Source organism: Bactrocera neohumeralis, unplaced genomic scaffold, assembly GCF_024586455.1.
Source record: "Bactrocera neohumeralis isolate Rockhampton unplaced genomic scaffold, APGP_CSIRO_Bneo_wtdbg2-racon-allhic-juicebox.fasta_v2 cluster11, whole genome shotgun sequence".
In the NCBI taxonomy this organism is placed as follows: domain Eukaryota; kingdom Metazoa; phylum Arthropoda; class Insecta; order Diptera; family Tephritidae; genus Bactrocera; species Bactrocera neohumeralis.
The window spans coordinates 23652092-23671636 of record NW_026089624.1 but is presented as its reverse complement, the minus strand read 5'-3'; the positions used below and the strand labels follow the sequence as shown (position 1 = coordinate 23671636).

General features: G+C 39.7%; 1 protein-coding gene across 1 annotated transcript in view; it reads right to left on the bottom strand.

Annotated features, from left to right (window-relative positions):
- Positions 1 to 19545, bottom strand: part of LOC126766128 (uncharacterized) — a 254390-nt gene that overhangs the window by 7486 nt on the left and 227359 nt on the right. The gene's annotated exons all lie outside the window — the stretch shown is intronic.

Genomic DNA, 19545 nt, shown 5'->3' with positions numbered 1-19545 from the left:
CTTCAATATTTTTTTTTTTTTGTTTGTAATTCAATAACAACTCTTTTACTTACAGAGCCCCTATGACAATTGTACACATGAGGGATTTAGGTCCTTTTTCCAACGGTTCTCGAGTATTTCAACTTATTTTCCTTGCCGTATACCAATATGCTCTTGATATTTGTTCTCCGTCCGATATTCCTTCGAGTTTTTGAACAGGCGGCCCCTTATGTGGTCCAAGGATTTAATTATTAACAAAGATATTATTTTGTTAGCACTTTTAGTTAAGTTTCAACCCGAACCGTTGGCTTTCCGACTGCGCCAGTTATGTTATTACGTTCCTTCGTTAATTACACCAAATAAAACACCTTATCTTCTTGAAGGTTACACCAATAATGATCTTTATTTTTAAATTAATTTAACATGAAGGTAAGTAAGTAAAAGAAATTTGATGAGTCAAGAAAAATACAGTAAAAATTAAAACAATAATAATTGTATAAAAATTGGTAAAAGTATTAATTAGTACACAATTGTTGCAATGTTTTGTTCTGCTGACTTTAATATTTTAAAATTAAAGGGAAAAATTATTATTAGTAATTTATGAATATGAATACAATTTAGTTTGTAAGAAAATAATGTTTTATATTGGTGACTTAAACTATTTAAAATTCAAATGAAAATTTTATAATGATTTGTTGTTGTTGTTGTTTTATTGGTATAAAGTTAATGATTTATTGTTGTTGTTTTATTGGTGTCTTCTGGGTTTTGGTGGGGGTTTATGTGACGATATATGTAACTCCTGCGAATTGCGGCTCAGAATATTTCAATTATAAGAAATATAATGGCATTGTTCTGATGGCTATGGTTGATGCGGACTACAAATTTTTGTTTGTAGATGTTGGAGCTTATGGCCGTGAATCTGATGGAGGCAAACAAAAATAATAACATTAAATGTTAATAATTAAAATATCTTTCTATTTTAACATATTAAGATGTGCTCTTTCAATGGCTCTTGCAGAAAACAAGTTAAATTTTCCGCCGCCGAAACCACTTCCACATGAACGTGATGAAATGCCATTTGTCATTGTAGCTGACGACGCTTTTCCCTTAAAAACGTACTTGATGACACCATTTAGCTTCCGCAATCAAGTTATGTCGTACAAAATATTTAATTATAGGCTATCTGGAGCCAGAAATGTTGTGGAAAACATGTTCGGCATATGTGCATCACGTTTTCGAATTCTCAGAAGACCCATGAACGTTACTCCCGAACATGCTATAGTTATTGCCCTCGCGATTTGCATATTGCATAATTAATTGTTAAGACGCAAGTCTATATATATACGATTATCTGATGTAGACAAAGATACAAATGGCATTACTGATCCAGGTAATTGGCGAATGGAGTTGGGAGAAAATGGAATGCGTCCATCAGTTCGGCCAAGCAGTATTTTAGGTAAGCCAGCAGACAGGGCGATAAATGTCCGTGAGAGTTTTATGGAGTATTTCATGACTCCTCATGGAGAGGTTGAATGGCAAATAATAGGACGATATTGCATAATTCTTCTTTGTAGTACTTTCCTCCTTCATAAATATGTAATTCTATAATTTAAGTTAATTTGCAAATACAAAATATTTTTATGTTCTATTTTTATAAACTTTCTCAAATTTAAATAAAACAAGTTTGAATTCAATTCATTTCTACTTATATATCGTCACCTGAAATGCAAAATAACGTATCATCAAAAATTTCGAAATTGAATGTCTTATAGATTACGCTTCACTACTTCAAACTACTTACATAATATTACATATGCTCAACATTTTCTGCTTCTTCGATCAAATATAAACTAGTTTTAACCAATATTAAAATTTTGTTTCACTCATGTTCCATTTTATTTCGTGTTTCATTCATGGCACTGTAAATTTCCGAAAATGTTGTTACGTTATTTTGCATTTCAGGTGACGATATGTATGTCATCTTTTATAAAAATCTTTTATAATTATAATTATTATTTTTAGTTCAGTTTTATTCAACAAAAGTATATAAAAAGGTACAAAGGACTAGCAGATGTAGTACTAGATGAAATAGATATGATTTCGAATTACATTATGTTGACCTATAGAATAAAACAGCAAAATTAGGTTTTATTAAGACACAAAATTGTGCAACTGCTCTGACCTAGCTACATTCTGTTGATACTTGAATATCAACTTACATATATTCCTTGGCCAGTTGTGAAGATTCCTGGGCCCACTCTCGGCCATTGGATGATACAAAATTTCCTAAATCATCCCAAGCGTTACTTTTGGTAGCTGATGTGAGGGTCTCCAGTGCACGTTTCACCACTTGAATATACTCATCATCATCTCTTTGAGCTCGACGTCTCCCTAAATTGATTTAAGTGGATGGCGTTGGTTGCATTTCGCCAGATAAACTAGTATCTTGCGCCTCAAACAATATTGTTCGAGGGGTTAGGGTCAACGCGTTGTCCTGTAAAAACAAATATGCACATTGAAAACAAATAGTATTATTTTTAGAGATGTATACTTGCATTAATTAAATTTGATGTCGTGTTCGCTTCAACACGCAAAGTGGGCTCCAGGAACTTTAAAGAATTAAAAAGTGGGTTCATTGTAGGCGTTCTTCCAGCACCTTGACCACTTCTTGTATGTGCCTTTCGGTTGAAGGCCGCCTAAAAGTAATATTTATAATGCAATTTGTTGTGTACTATTTCACAATTACTTACGCGAAAAGAACAGCGAAGGCTGTTCCATTTGGCTGCTACTTCTGATCATGGCATATTTAATATGTCTGCTACTTCATGCCACTGAGCCTCTCGCAAATTTCGATCTCTATAATCATGGGAAAGAAAATTCCATGTTCCTTCCCTGGACTCTACTTCTTGGATCAGCGGCTCGGTCTCTTCTGCTGTCCATTTTGCTTTCATTTTCCGCACCCGCTTGATTATTGGAGTTTGAATTTTTGAATTAATTTCTTCCTCCATATTTGAAACTGAAAAAGTTTGGGAAAATAAATGTATAGTATTCTTCATAAAATTTAATAAAAACCTTATCTTGAAATATGAAAAATGGTTTTTGCTTTTTACTTCTTTAACACCTATTTGTGCGGCAAACGAAAATAATTGCCAACATGTTGACAAATCAAAATTAGTTGTCAAATATTGCTACATATCGAACATTGATTGTTTTCATTTGACTGTCATTTGAAATGACCGTGCATTGCCAAATATGCCGGCAAACGCAAATGACACCATATGACAACCCGTTTTCATAATTTTGACAATATTTGACGTCAAATATGACCTAGTGAAAACCAGGCATTAGTGACTACAGTATTATACATTGCAATAAAGAATATCACCACCACGTCTACGATTTAAAAAGTGTTTTTCCATTTAGTAGGATTTGATATTAGAAGGTCGATTTGAAGTTTTTCCATCATGGTATTAAACTGTATAAAGACTACTATATCTTATATATATATATGAAAATAAGTTGGGTTTTTGTCTGTTCGCTATAGCTGACTAAACCGTTGCATGAAATGAAAAATGGCCTGAACCACTTCGAAGGGAATCCAATTTAAACCGACTTACGAGCGTAAATTAAAAAAATTAATTACATACTTATAACAGAGAATTTTATTTAACATTTAGGGCGACTAAATTCTGAAAGGTTCGAGCACAATGTACAATGCCAAGTGAAATATAGTATGTCTCTCTTTGTTACATTTTTTGACATCCAGTTCTTACAGATTTAGCGCTTCGTATGGATTTCCCGTTTTATTTTCGATAAACGTGCGGATAATGAGATAATTTACGTAAATATCAATATGACGCGCATTAGAATACGAATACGAATTAGATGTGGCGATTTCACAAAAATGAAGCCAACAGAACCCTAAAATATAGTAAAACTGGGGGTTCCGGCAACCCGTTGCTGTGGAATACATTCTATACTATTATTCATATGATAAACTATTCAATAAAGTGAAAATTTTATTCACGAATAAAGGCGAAAACGTTTTTGTCGGTATAAGAATCCAAGGGATTGTACTTGAGATTTAAGTTTGAATATGTTCTTACAAATAAATTTCATTGGATAAAATAACGAATTTATGGCTGCTTCCTCAATGTCTGGTTACCAGCCTTTTTGTCCAGTTAATAGAGTTATCCGCTTAATAGATTGCACTTAATAAATATCAACTAATAGTGGGACCGGCCAAGCGGAGATGTCCGCTTAATAGAACGTCCATTTAATAGAGCTTTCACTGTATTTTTTATTTATGAATTTTTTACAATCCTATCTTCTAAGTTGGTTCGAACCGGACACAGTGTGCTAAGGTTTGTTAAAATCGGTTCAGTAATTTAGGAGTCCATCGCGGGCAAAAATCAGGACACGTAATTTTTATATATAGAGATGAGTATATGATACCCAAAACCTACGACCACTAGAAATTGGACATTTTAGTGAAAACTTTAATATATTTATTGTTATGGTTGTTATCGAATATACATACTATATATATATTGTATTATCTATTTTCTGATATTCTCATATATTGTATTACATCGTTTCGACATGACCGAGATCATAATAAGAATACAGCAAGAGCAGCCAAAGAAAAATTTATATTCTGTTTGCCTGTAATGCCACAACTATTGCATTGAATAAAGTTATACGTATTACTAGAGGTCTCAGTATGAAAAGCATGTGTACCTGACACAGAAGCAATAATTCCTGGGTAGCATTGAAACATAAACAACTGGGTGGCTTTCTTAATATTTTTACACTTTCGCAACATCCTGGTCCAGTGTAGGGTAGTTTTACTCACCCACCGGTTGTTTGTAAATCCTAAAACAAATCCATACAAGCACTTGACTCCGATCTTTCTGTATGCTAGCTATACTATGCTATTGCAATCCGATCAAAACAGCGTTGGTATTATCCATATCTAGATTATCCATACCCATACAAAATATCGAGAAATTATCTCCTCAAATGAAGAAGCTTTCCATACAAGCACTTGATTTCGATAGTGCATCGTTTTGGTGAGAAAAGAACGTGCGAAAAATTACGTATCGATATCAAATATACAGACGGACAGACAAACGGAGATGGCTACATCGATTCCTCATCATGCTAATCAATTATTTATATATTATATATACTTGTATCTATATATATATGTATGAATGTGGGATGGCATCTTTGGCAGAAAGGGAATAATAGAGAAAAGGGACAACATAGAAATGACATAGCGTGGGTTGCTCCGATTGCGATGAGCAAAAAGGGTTAGAGTTAGAAGACAGTCACCAAACAGAACGGACGAGCGCAGGTAAGTGAAAATAATAACCGAATTGTACATTTTAATGAAAAGAATAAGTGAAGATTACTGTTTATTTTAACTAAAAGTGGAAAGAATAACGTTGTTGTAACTAAGAAGAAGTGTTTCAACTAAAAGAGAAAAGAATAACGTTTTTGTAATCAAGAATAGGTTGTTGTTGTAACTAAAAGCGGATTGTATCTTTTAAATAAAAGTAAACTAATAAATATTTTCAAACCAAAAGAGACATATTTTAATAAGCATTGTGGACTGAAGAGGGTAACGAATCCCACAAATTGGTGTCAGAAGTGGGATGTGCGGGGTTTTCCTTTTGGGGGAAAACTATAAACGATAATTGAATAAAATAAAAAGTACAGTCCTTAGAAGTTCCGAAATTTCTGGAAAACTGTACAGCCGCGCAGAGGACCGTTAGACCCGTTATTTAAGTACCGCTATAAAGTAACGCAGACGCAGAAAATTCTTTTCATAAAATCTGAGCGCGATCCGAACAGCGCAAAGCAGTGGTGACAGAGAATTTCATTTTGAGTAATCTGAGTGCGACTCAGAAGTGTAAAGCAGTGGTGGCTGCAAAATCTGCTCGCGACTCGAACAGCGCAAAGCAGTGGTGACAGAGAATTTCATTTTGAGTAATCTGAGTGCGACTCAGAAGCGTAAAGCAGTGGTGGCTGCAAAATTTGCGCGAAGAAGAGTATACAGCAGGGGTGGCTGTATATGTGAAGGCAATAAGTGCGTGATAGCTACGAAGGACATCGTTGGACTTAGCCCAAGCAGAGGTGGCGTCAAGCGTTGGAGTTCATTATACAGATAACTTACTAAGAGTAGTGGGAGTAGATGATGTTTAAGATTTTGAGGATGCATCCTCTGTAGTGGACGGTGGGGCAAGACAGACACTAGTGAAACACACGTCTTTCACGCTACGTGACATTGAGGAATCGTTGAGTCATTTCAGTGGAGTAGGTCAGCCGCCAGTAAAAGATTGGGTTACAGAATTTGAGGAAAACGCACTCGCAGTTAAATGGTCGGACATTCAGAAGTTTTTATATGCCAAGCAACTTTTAAACGGAGCGGCAAAAGCTTTTGTAAGAAGTCAAAGGGGTATCAGCAGTTGGTCTTCCTTAAAGGATCTACTGTTTAGAGAGTTCGGAGAAAGGGTTTCATCAGCGGAGGAGCATAGATAGTTACGTAATCGGCGCAAACGAAGTAATTAGGGTTACCGCGGTTCTCCAATATACCTCGATGAACCCAGTCTAATAGAATATTTTATTGAAGGTATTCCGGATACCAGGGTAGGGAAAAGTAATTTTTATCAAGCTAGAAACATCGAACAGCTTAAGGATGAAATAATAGTTTACGAAAAGATTCGGTCAAGTCGACATCAGGCAGACCCCAATCGACGTGGGAAGGAGATAAAAAACGAAGCCATCGAGGAGAGGAAGACAACAGAAAAGAGACGTTGTTTTAGGTGTGGCATTGTAGGGCCTTTAGCGATTAACTGTTCTCAGCAAACTATCAAGTGTTTTAAGTGCGGTCAGAGTGGACACATCGCAACAAAGTGCGGAAAGTCGTTAGGCGCGAAAGTCGAAAGAGCAAATACGTTATCAAATTAACAGTTAGGAGTGTCTAATAAATGCGTAATTTTCAAGGAAATGGTACTGAACAACACAAAATTGTCTGCCTTACTCGATATGATCTCTGTTTACTCCGTTATGATGGTTTAATAAGTTTAGGAGGTGTCGAACTGGATAGTGACAAAAGGCGATTGATGGAACCGGTAGTTTTTCATGTAGTAGGTGAACGAGATATTTGCTATTCAGCAATCATAGGTAATAATATTCTAAAGTGTTTCGATCTAGAAGTGTCAGAAAACGGTGTAAAGTTTTTAAAGAAAAAGGGTAATAAATCCGAAGCTAGGAGTGATAAGATAGATAAAGAGAAAGAGAGAACTGAGGAAGGATATTTAATACGCGAATGGATGTACGAACTCAGCGAGGTTGGGTTGGTAGCTGTAGAACAAGGCAATACGGAAGAGTTAGATTTACATCATCTAAGAAAAGATCATGCGAACGAAATAGCGAGTTTGCTTGGATAATATTGCCCAAGCCACAGTATAAATCACCAATTGAAATGAAGATTACGTTAACGGATGACCTATCAACTTATCAGGGTCCACGTAGGATGCCTTCCGTGGATAAGTGCATCGTAGAACAACAAATAAGAAAATGGTTAAATGAGGGGATTATACAACCTAGTACCTCCAATTAAGCATCGCCCGTAGTATTAGTTCTAAAATAAGGATGGGAGCAAGAGGCTCTGTTGCGACTATCGACGCCTTAACTTAAAAATAATTAGGGATAACTTTCCAATGCTTATCATTGATGACGGTAGGGCTGAGCTCAGGCTACTACCGGGGTCACAGCTGGCGGATAGTGGACGGCCTACGCTAGGTAGGTTAGCTGCGAATAGTAATACGCAGCCCCCGACCAAGAGCTGCAGGAGAGGAGGGCTTGGCTCAAAACGCCTCACGCGCCCAATGAACCTCCCGCGAAGAGGCGAGAAGATGCCGCCTTAAAATAAGCGTCCACAACCCCCACCGGGGCTGCACCGAGGGAGAACCTACCCAAGAGAGGGAGGCAACAAAGCGACGAGGGAACAGAAGACGACGAAAAACCCTGGGCAAAAGTCCATCAGAATTGAGACCAGTAAAATTCTGATTATGGTGTACTGGAAAACCGATATGGAACAGATTGACAAAGGGCTGGGGGGGGGGCGGGGACAGTATTCTGCCACCTCAGTAGATAGGAGTGACATCTTATCGAAATGGCTGGCAGGCTAATACTCGTTAAAACCATGGCAGGTCTTCAAGTACGTTCAATGCACGTCGCCAAAATTTCTTTGGCCGTACAGGTTCAGTTGAGACGAGCTCCTGATTCGCGCCCGAACCCGGCTCTGAACACAAGCTCCCATAAGGACTTGTGTCAACCCTCGCGTGGCCTCCCTGCTTGCATAGATAACCACGGGGTTCATTAAGGGCGACTGTTACAACGTGCGGAGATAGCGGCTTGAAGCGGAGACCCAATAGAAAAAAATGAACACACCGCAACAACAACAAAAACCACAACAAAAAGAACAACAAAGCAAAGATGTCCAAGAAGAGGAATACGGGACAGCCTTCCGTAGAAGCAGTAGGGTACTCAGGTCCCCCGTACTCATCGCCACTCCAAAACAGACAGAAAAAAATGGAGAAAAGACAGTCTTAAAGGAGACTCCGGTCACACAAGCAGCACCGGCAAAACAAGCAGAAGGGAAGAGCACCCCAGTTGTCGCTAAAGAAGGAACTCAAAACTCGCCGAAACAAGAGTACATCACCCAAATGAGACGGGCAGAAGAGGAATCCCTAGAAAAGTGCAAGGGTATAGTGCAAAAAATGAAATTGGCGATGGCAAAACAAAAGAACGTCAGCATGGACGTCAAGAATGGAGCGGCACAGCTAGACGAACTCTTCGACGTCATAAAGAGCTACCGCAGAAACTGGCTCACCGCAGAGAACGAAAAAAGGCGAGCACACTTAAGCAGACGCATCACGACCCCCGAGTCAGCAGCCCCGAAGCGCCGTGCGACAAGCCCAGTCGAGCCGCGAGAAACGGTGCGACCACGATATGAAAACGACGGCCAGTGGCAAAAAGTTTTGCCTAAAAAACCTAGAAAGACCCACGCAAACGAAGGAACGATCGAAGAAGCGTCCAAAAACGCAAACAAGAGGCAACAAAGCAACAACATGGCCGCAAGCCAGAAAGGGAATAATAGGCCTAAACGACAAACAGAGGCCGTTATAATAAAGCCAGCAGAAGGGAATAGCTACGCCGAAGTCCTCAAGAATATCCGTAGTAAAGTAGATCTTAAAGAAGCAGAGGTCAAGATCAAGGGGATCCGCAAAACAAGAGCCGGGGCCCTATTACTAGAGCTAGAGAATGGGCAGTCCACAAAGGCCAGCTTCTGTGAGGCACTTAAGTCCACACTTAAAGAGACTGCAACTGTCGCCGACCTTAAAACTAAGGCTACCATAGAAATCAGAGACCTCGACTCGCTCACCACAAAAGAGGAAGTTGCAGCGGCTGTCAAAGAAGCGCTACAAGACCCCACCGATGACTTATCAATTAATATCACAGCTCCAAACACAAGAGAGCAGGTAAGGGCATACATAACGATGGACCAAGATAGGGCAGACACACTGATGCGACAGGCACGCATCAAAATTGGATGGGTTTATTGCCGACTGTGGCTAAAAGACACCCCCAAAAGGTGCTTCCGGTGCTTTGGGCCAGGGCACTTAACCTGGGATTGCAAAGGGCCCGACAGAAGAGGACAAGGCGTCTGCATTAAATGCGGCCAACCAGGGCACAAATTAAAAGAGTGCACAAAGCCCCTTTCATGCTGCCTCTGCGAAGAGGCAAAACTCGAAAAAGCCGATCACAATCCGGGCGCCGCAAAATGCTCGGTATATAGGAATTACCGAAACAGATGAAGATCCTACAAGCCAACATGCATAGATGCAAGGCCGCTGACGCACTACTCTCGCAAATGGTGATGGAAAATGACTACGAGATAATCATCATAAGCGAGCAATACAAAAAGAAAGAGACAGGCACATGGCTAGAAGATAGCAGCTCAACCGCCGCTATATGGCTACCACCAGGGAGTAACGCCACCACTGTAAGCAATGGGAACGGCAACGGTTTCGTGTGGGCCAAGTGCGAAATTTTTACAGTAATTAGCTGCTACTTGACGCCAAGCGATAGTACACAGGAATTCCAAGAAAAGCTCGACAATATAGAGGACACAGCCAGGACTATAGAAGGCCAATTGATTATCGCCGGAGACCTAAACGCCAGAGCCGTAGAGTGGGGTATGCCAAACACTGACTCGAGAGGAAAGAGAATTCTAGATATGGCTGCACGGCTAGGTCTAATAGTGCTCAACACGGGAAATGCAACCACGTTCAGAAGACCGGGATGCGAGGAAACCACACCAGACATCACCCTATCAACAGAACGCATGGCAGGCTCAATAAATAATTGGAAAGTCCTGGAGGACTACACTGGCAGTGATCATCACTACATCTCTTTCATGATCGACACTGGAAGAAACGCTCACCAGCTCAGCAAATATAGTGGAACACGAAAGTGGAACATTTCGAAGCTAGACACATCGAAATTAATCGCCGCAATAGACGAGCAGCACCCATCTAGCGGCCCCTCCCTTATAGCAAGAAAAACAGTCGAGCACGCAATGCGTAATATAACCAAAGCCTGCCAAAAATCAATGCCCAAGGCTACCCACAGCAAACGTAAAGCAGCAGTTTACTGGTGGACTGAAAACATCGCCGAACTCAGACGCACGTGCCTCCGCCTTCGCAGATCTTACACGAGATCCAGGCGCAGAGTAGCCGCACCCCAAGAAGCCGAGCAATACAAAGCAGCAAAAAAGGAGCTGAAGCACGCCATCGACGACAGTAAAAAGAAAAAATGGGAGGAACTACAGGAGGATATAAACAGAAACCCCTGGGGGCTAGGGTACAAAATAGTGATGAAAAAACTCGGCGCTCGAGCAAAGCCACCTGACGTAACGGCTGCCAAAATGGAACACATCGTGAATGCACTATTCCCCACACACGAAACAAGAGCCAGTGATCCAGAACAAACTCTAAGCACTGCGGAAATCCCTCAGTTCACCCTTGAAGAGCTGCAAGTAGCCACCGGCAAGCTCAAGGCGAACAAATCACCCGGCCCGGACTGGATCCCAGCAGAAGTCCTCAAAATAATCGCTGCAGAACGCCCAGGAGTACTACTGAATATGTACAACGCCTGCCTTGAAGCCGGAATATTCCCTGCACCCTGGAAAAAGCAACGGCTGGTGCTAATCAGTAAAGGAAAAGGAGACCCCAATTCGCCATCAGCATACCGGCCATTATGCATGCTTGACACAGCGGGAATGTTGTACGAAAGCCTACTTAAACCCAGACTCGAAGCGGCTATCAACGAAGCTGGAGGACTGTCGCCTAGACAACACGGCTTTAGACCCGGCAGATCAACCATAGGAGTCATAAAATGCGTCATAGAAAGCGTAGAAGCAGCACAGCGCAGATGGCATAAATACAAAAGAATAGTGTTGCTGGCGACTCTAGATGTACGAAATGCCTTCAACAGCGCAAGATGGGTAGATATGATCGACGCCCTCGAAAATGGCTTCAATATACCTGACTACCTCAGGGCTGTGGTGCGGAGCTACCAAAGTAACAGGAAACTGCTGTACGAAACTAAAGAGGGATCACGACAAAAAGCAGTGACGTCAGGGGCAGCACAAGGATCCATTCTAGGCCCAGACCTGTGGAACATCAGTTATGACGAAATATTAAAACTAGAAATGCCAGATGAATCGTATCTAATTGGCTATGCGGACGACATTGCAGCAGTAATCATAGCGAGGGATACAGAAGAAGCGAGAAGAAAACTGAACCAGGTCATGATAGGGACGCAAGCATGGCTCGACACACACAGCCTCCAGCTCGCTACGGAGAAAACTGAGCTACTGCTGCTAACAAACAAGCACATACCTCTGGAGATAAGCATGCACACGACTGCGGATATTCTAACTAACTTTCTGGGCACAAATCCAGCACGCCACAGGTAAGGCAGCGAAGATCACGTCTCAACTGAGCCGATTAATGGCTAACATAGGAGGCCCCAGCCAAGGAAAGAGAAAGCTCCTAATGTCGACGACAATCAGCGTCCTACTATACGGAGCCGAAATCTGGGCAGACGCGCTTAAAAAGGAAAACCGGCGTAAGGCAGTGGCCAGAGTGTACCGCACCGCAGCCCTCAGAGTTGCATCAGCCTACAGAACAGTATCAGGCGACGCAATATTAGTTATAAGCGGCAATGCTCCAATCGACCTACTGGCATATGAAAGAAAAAAGCTGTGGGAGCTAAAGAAATCACCCGGCAACAACATGGGCGCAATTCAACAAATAAGGAAAGATACGATAACATCATGGCAACAAAGATGGGAGAATGAAAGTCGCGGCAGATGGACGGCCAGGCTGATAAAAGACCTAGATTTATGGACAAGTCGTAAATTCGGAGAAGTAGACTTTTACACAACTCAGCTGTTATCCGGCCACGGATACTTCAAAAGTACCTCTACAGAATGGGAAAAGTCGAAGAGCCGTCATGCCCATACAACGACGCGACAGAGGACGACGCTGAACACACATTCTTTGAATGTGAGCGCTGGCAAGGAGAACGCACCGTCGTAGAAGGCCTGGTCGGGCCAATAAACGCTGAAAATGTAATCAGTGTCATGTTGGAGAGCGAAACAAACTGGGGGATTATCCAGAAATACGCAGCAATCGTGCTACGCATCAAAAAGCGGTACCCGGACGCAGGTGCGCAGATGTAAATCTCTCAATGAGAAAAATGGAACGCCACCCTGAAGTAATGCAAACGCGGTCCCAGGGTGGGCGACGGGGGGGTTTTTAGTGACCTGCAAGTGGCACATACCGCTGCTGTGACGATAGCACCGATGATGCGGAAGGCATTTTTCCACCCCCTCGCCCGCAAAAAAAAAAAAAAAAAAAAAAAAAATCATTGATGACGTACTCGACCGATTGCAAAGTGCCAGGGTATTTACTACATTAGATTTCGAAAACGGCTTCTTCCATGTACCAGTTGAGAGGAATTCGAGAAAGTTTACATCGTTTGTTCTCTCCAGCGGTTTTTTCGAGATTTATTTTTGCAGTTTTCAGAGAATACATACAAGACGGTACATGCGTGGCTTACATGGACGACCTGATCATTCCCTCTAAGGATAAAAAGGAAGGAATACATAAGTTATGACGTGTTCTAGGGCGAGCAGCAGAATTTAATTTACATATAAAATGGAAAAAGTGTCAGTTTCTCATGGAGACTGTGGAATTTTTGGGACACGTAATAGAGAAGGTTACGATTAGGCCATCAGAAGCTAAAGTTCGGGCAGTAAAAAACTTTCCTCTGCCACATGATCGTAAATCTGTGCAGCGTTATTTAGGGTTAACGTCATATTTTAGGCGTTTCATTGAAGGATACGCAAGATTAGCTAAACCTCTATCAGATATACTACGCCAGGGTACGAAGTTTACAATAAACGACGAACAAGTCGCAGCATTTCAGCAATTAAAAGCCGCTCTCATAAGCGACCCAGTTCTTCGGCTTTATAACCCGAAAGCGACAACAGAGGTACATACCGATGCTTCCATGCATGGGTATGGGGGTGTTTTGCTCCAAAAAGACGTAGACGATCAATTGTATCACCCTATTAAATATATGAGCCGAAAAACCAAACCGGCTGAAGAGAGATACCACGCCTATGAGTTGGAGGTATTGGCGATAGTGGAAGCCCTGAAAAAGTGGCGGGTGTATCTCTTGGGTATTAAGTTGAAAATTATCACAGACTGCAATGCGTTCACTATGACCATGCAGAAAAAAGATATTCCTTTACGCGTCGCGCGGTGGGTACTTTTATTACAAGATTACATTTACGAAATAGAACATTGACCGGGCAGCAAAATGCGTCATGTAGACGCGCTCAGTTGGGTATCTTGTTTGTTGCTTGAAGATATGTTGCACCATCGACTTCAGCAAGCACAACAAGTGGACGATTGGGTCCGAGCGGTTGTTAAGGTATTGGAACTTGAAGAGTATAAAGATTTTTACGTAAAGCAGGGTGTGCTCTATAAAGATCCCATTAAGGAACTTATAGTAGTACCAACTTTGATGGAAAACGAAGTCATTATAATAGCTCATAAACAAGGACATTTCTCAGTTAAATGAGCAATAGGTTCAGTTGAAAAAACTTTTTATATCCCAAGTCTGGCGGCGAAGGCTGAAAAGGTTGTGAAGAGTTGCATCGAATGCATAATATCCGAAAGTAAAACCGGTAGGAAAGAAGGATTTTTGTCACCAATTCATAAAGAAGATAGGCCTCTTGGAACCTACCACATAGATCACGTTGGCTACATGGAAACCACAAGTAAGTCCTATAGTTATATTCTCGTAGTAGTCGACGCATTTTCAAAGTTTGTGTCGCTGTACCCCACGCGAAACACAGGTACCGATAGCGTAGTAGCAAACCTTAAAAAATAGTCAGCCCTGTTCGGTAACCCAAAACGAATTATATCAGATAGGGGAACGGCGTTTACATCAAATATGTTTAAGGATTACCGTGTAAGCGAGGGAATACAACTAATCTAATTTACTAATCGCCACAGGTGTTCCGAGGGGAATGGCAAGGTAGAATGCATGCATTAAATCGTAATTCCTATGCTAGCAAAGATGTGTATTGAAAATCCGAAGTCGTGGTATAAATATTTAGATCGAGTTCAGCAAACCATAAACAATACACCGCCGAGAAGTACAAGACTCTCACCCCTTCATCTTCTCACAGGTGTTGAAATGCGCGTTAATGCTGTGCCAGCACTAGCCGAGATTTTAGACGACAACGATAACTATTGAAGAGTTAGAAAAAGAAAGAGAGTCACAACGAAAGGAAGCGCAGGGAAATATTGCAAAAATTCAGGAAGAAAATAAGAGATCTTTTAACAAAAACTGGAAAGAAAGCGCACAGTATAAAATTAACGAGCTAGTTGCTATTAAGAGTACCAATATTGTACTGCTTTAAAATTGAGACCCAAGTTTTTCGGTCCGTACAAGATTAAACAGACTTTAGGACACGACAGATACGAAGTAGAAAAGATATCTGATCACGAAGGCCCCGGGCACACGACGACTGCAGCTGAAAATATGAAAAAATGGCAACCTTCATTCGAGGGCGAATTCGGGATGCCGAATGTGGGATGGTATCTTTGGCAGCAAGGGAAAAATAGAGAAAAGGGACAACAGGGAAATGACATAGCGTGGGTTGCTCCGATTGCGATGAGCAAAAAGGGTTAGAGTTAGAAGACAGTCACCAAACAGAACGGACGCCAGCAGCGAAATGAAAATAATAAGCGAATTGTACATTTAAGTGAAAAAAATAAGTGAAGATTACTGTTTATTTTAACCAAAAGTGGAAAGAATAACGTGGTTGTAACTAAGAAGAAGTGTTTCAACTAAAAGTGAAAAGAATAACGTTTTTGTAATCAAGAATAGGTTGTTGTTGTAACTAAAAGCGGATTGTATCTTTTAAATAAAAGTTAACTAATAAATATTTTCAAACCAAAAGAGACATATTTTAATAAGCATTGTGGCCTGAAGAGGGTAATGAACCCCACAAGTATATACAATGATGTTTGTTACATCGAAATTGAAATAGTCAGATATATATATATATAAATATATATATATATAACATATTATAATATAATTAATATACTCTGTTCAGGATATAAAAAAATTGGTCGTGCAAACTTTCTGAGGTACCTTTCTAGTACATCGTGATATAGGAAGAAAATGACTGAAACCAGATGATAACCACACCCATCCACCAGGAGGGGTCATATTGACAACTATTAAAATGAAACAATTTACAAAGAAGCATTCTACAGTGAAGTTAGTTTGAGAGGTTGTATGGACACAAATGAAAAATTCTACTTTTATTTTAAATCTCAAATTTCTATAACTATTCGACGAAATTGGTACATACCAGTAGGATGCCATCCTTATGTTACAGTGTGGAACTGGATACTAACGAAGATTGCTTTGTATATTTGATATTGCATTTGATTCTTTTACTTAGAGTCTTTATTTCTATCAAAAATGAAGATATCGGAGTAAAACTTTGCACAAATAGTTCTTTCACTCGTGGCATGGAGTCGTCACGTCTAAAAACTGGTCGAAATTGAAGTATAAACTTTCAACCCTAGAAGTACCGAATATGTATAGATCTTAGTGCCTTTGGCTAAATTTTTCAATTTGTCACTAAATTTTTTTAGGCGGATGCAGCCTGCCTTCTTATATATTCAATGTTCACACCTTATTTTTATATAACACTAGCTGACCCCGCAGGCGTTGTCCAGCGTGAAATTATGTGTTTTGAAATGAAAAGGAAGTCGAATTTATATTGTGCTGAAAATCATTTATTTGTGGTTTTCTACATTTTATCAATGTAACGCAGCTTGATAAACAACATTTTTTTGGTTCTGTTCCGGTGCGTAAATGCACAGAAAAGACTCCAAATCGTGAACACGCCACGTAAATCTGACCGAGTGAAAGACATAGCATTTCCAGATTTATTCGAAAAGTATGCGAACTTCAGTGACATGCGAAGTAGTTATCGCATCGTCCATCATTTGATTCCAGTGATTATCACGTTCCAGCAATTGTAATTGCTGGCATGCTTATCAAAAAGTTGCACACACCGTACCACTTACAATACACAATGACTCATATGAAGTTGAACCGCGTACATTAATCAAAAGTAAATATCTTACAAAACGCTTGCTGATCTCATCTCATTCAAGGCCAATAACCGCAATGTTGTTTTTTTGGTGACGTATTTGATCGATTTCACCAAACTGCAAAACTCAACATTGATATGAGTTTTGAATGTAAATTAGACAAAAGTGGCGAATTTGGTACGATCCATGTGTTGTCAACTTCGATATTCACTGCGCTAAATTTCGTGCTGAATGTTCTGCCATTGTCGTCTGGTGAGCGTCGCCGATGCAGTGGATATCCATCATTTCCAGTTTACGTTTCCGCAAGAAAAGCACGTGGATAGTAGTGACACACAAACCGAAGTGGAATTGTGGTATCCGCAAGGTCCATGAACCATAATATTGGTTTCCATCACTTCATACAAGGTACGTTCCAAAGTAAACAGGACTTAAAAAAAAAACATAACAAATGGTTTTTCGGCAAAATCAATTTATTTTCTTCAAAAGGCTCCCTCTGCTTCAATATAGTTTTTTGCACGGTCCAAAACCATGTCGAACGAGTGTTTTAGCTCGTTTGCCGGTATGGCCGCCAGTATGGCCTCTACGTCTGCATAACGCTATCCTTTCGTGGGAAAATGCATTTTTTCGAAAAGGAAGAAATCGCACGGTGCCATATCAGGTGAATACGGGGAGTGGTTCTAATGGTTAAAATGTGATTTTTGGTCGAATAATCGGTCACAATCTGTCCTTCGAACGTTGGATTCTGAGCAATTTTTGGTAGTCAGTCAATTTGTGCGGAACAAACCGTGCACACACCTTTCGTAAGCCCAAATGTTTGGTAAAAATGCGATAAACCGATGTTTCGGAGATGTTTAACTCCATTTCAATGATAATTTCAATGATGATTTCGGCTGATTTTTGATGAATTCACGCACAGTTTCGATGGAATTTGGGGTGATCACGGATTTCGATTGGCCCACATGTTGATCATAATTAATGTTCTCACGACCACTTTGAAAACGTTGAAACCATACGTGCACTTTGCTAAGGGATAGGCAATCATCGCCATAAACTTGTTTCATCAATTGAAACGTTTCGGTAAAAGTTTTACCAATTTTGAAACAAAATTTAATGTAGGCTCTTTGTTCGGAGCTCATTTTCGCACCTATAACACAAATATACTGACACTTAAAACGCAATAACTTCACTTCCAATCAATGAAATGTCATGAAATTCTCATGTCAAAACATGCTTACTGTTTGCTTTGAAACGCACCTTGTATAATTCTGGATCTATCTCTGGATCAGGAATTTCCGAAGAAATAATTTCATCAATTTGATCAAACATCGTAGCTGTTGTTTGAAAAGTCGTGCTGTGACATCGTGACGATCTTGCTGATTCATCGCGATTCAATAATTCCGTAATCTATGGCCATTTTGCATTGCAAGTGAATGTAAGAAACAAATCCGCCTGTCCATAATTTCGCACGTATGTTGCATGTGCTTTGGGCTGCCAATTTATGTTGATGACTAAAAGAACGCAGACCGATATTAGCGTAACCTCTTTTTGACAACTTAACAAATTTCAATCTGTAATTGATCACTTTGTATCAAACACACAAAAAGTTTTCACTGAATAATTTTCAATAATTTACATTTTGAATAGCCGAAATAAAGAAAACAAACGACCGAAATTGAACGATTCAATATTGTTCACATGAGCTATGAGCATTCTGCAACATCACATCACCACACATCACGTCACGTCACAACACCTCATCACACACCAGCTCACAGCATACCCCAATACACACACACGCATCAAACACCGATCATTACTACAACACAACAACCATACGATTATTAACGAGACGACTCGTAATGTCAGCTAATATTCACCACCCAAACCATCAAAAGGGATTGATCCGACCGAAGCAAAGCAGTCGTCCGTGACATTTTATTTTCATTTTTCTTCAACGCAATCATCAACGCAAATTTCCTATTAAAAACGCCAAGTGACGGGAGTGAAGTGAATCAGCAAGTTCGTCCACCGTGTGCAGCAGTGGGTTCCGCAGAACGTCACAACAAAATATACACATAGAGTATATATACATATATACATCAATTTTTGGAATCAAATAAATTTAATAATTTTTAATAACTTCCGGGGGCAACAACGGGTTCTAAGCAAAAGCATAAAAATAAAAAAAAAAAAATGAATGAACTATTTAAAATTTAAAAAAAAATACAATTTACAAAACGGGGAAAAAACGAAAAATTAAAAATAAAAACCAAAAAACAAAAACCGCGAAAAACAAAAAAAAAACAAAAAAACCAAACCCTTAACTCAAAAAAGGGGGGGTAAAAGAACAAATTCAACAAACATACAAAATTAAAACCGAAACAAAAAGCAAACAGGGGATAATCCCAAATTTAAAAAAAGTTGGGGGAATCAAAAACAACAAAGAGAAAGACAGCAGAATACGGGGAATGATACATCCCAAAAGGAAACCAAGGGAAAAAAAAAAAGAGAAAGGTTCAATGACCCAAAAACCCTTTGGGGGAAAAAAAAATGAGTCCCCATATTTACTTTTAAAATATAAAAATATAAAATTCAATTTTTTTAATATATATTATGTATGTTAAAAGTTTTACTTTTGGGAAAGTTAACTGTTCTTAAAGTTGATATATGTAATTCAAAAAAAAATAATAAAAAATAAACCCCCCCCTTTTTATTGTGCTTAACCCCCTTAAATTTTAAAAAAAAAAAAAAAATAAAATAAAACTTGTGA